The sequence below is a fragment of the Asparagus officinalis genome, chromosome 1 (assembly GCF_001876935.1).
Source record: "Asparagus officinalis chromosome 1, Aspof.V1, whole genome shotgun sequence".
Taxonomy (NCBI): Eukaryota; Viridiplantae; Streptophyta; class Magnoliopsida; order Asparagales; family Asparagaceae; genus Asparagus; species Asparagus officinalis.
In genome coordinates, this window is record NC_033794.1 from 13593701 (window position 1) to 13594677 (window position 977).

The window sequence follows — 977 nt, forward strand, 5'->3', positions numbered from 1 at the left end:
GGATTCTCGCTTGAAGGTCACATCGGGGTCCATGATTGTGATGAAGGGAGTCAGGCGGAGTAACTTGTATTATCTACTTGGGAGCACGGTAGTTGATAGGGCGCTGACTACTTCTATGGCTAGACTGTGGCATTGTTTGGTGCTGGGATATATTGTTGGTTATACCGTGCACAGATTGTTGAGGAGTGCTATGACCTGCAGATTGAAGTCCTGTGAGCACATTGGTATGAGCGAGAAGACCGAGGTGGAGTTCAGCACTTCTATCCATCGATCGAGAGGTCTTATTGGAGGTGTTCAGTCAGGCATTTGGGGGCTTTCCGAGGAGGCATCATCGGGAGGTAATCGTTATTTTGTTTCCTATGTTGGGGATTGTACTAGGCATATTTGGGTTGCAACCAAGTCCCGTTGGTATAAAGACCTAGTAGTCCGCAACAGTTGGAGGAGGTGTATGGGCAGAAAGGTTACCAGTCGTACTTGTTCTAGTAGGAGTCCTTTCTTGCATTGGTGCCGAGCTCACGGCAGTTGGAGACACTTCAGAGGGAAGGAGACAGTGGGGCGACGTGATGAGATGGCAGATATAGTGGGCCGTTCTTTTCTGGAGGAGGATCGGTATTGGTTGTCGAGCAGTGGATCTGGTATTCGGGCTTTGACACGATTAGGCTATCTTATGAGGTTGCCGACTGCTGCGTATAGAGTTGTTAGATCTGGTGGAGATGTTTCAGATTTTTGTCGGCGTCGAATATTTGACTACCCAGCACTTGGTCACATCGTTGATGTGAGGTTGGATCCGATTGCGCAGTTGGGATTCAGGAGTTCATTCGGCTATCAGTTAGGAGCTTCTGAGTTTGGTCTGAGCAGGTTTGTCACTTTGGACTCTCGGCAGGTAGAGAGTATTGATCAAGTCAGAGGGATATCGCAGCGGGTGGAGGTTGATGCTACTCCACATTGGGTGAGGATTTCCCTACGTACTCCAGGTC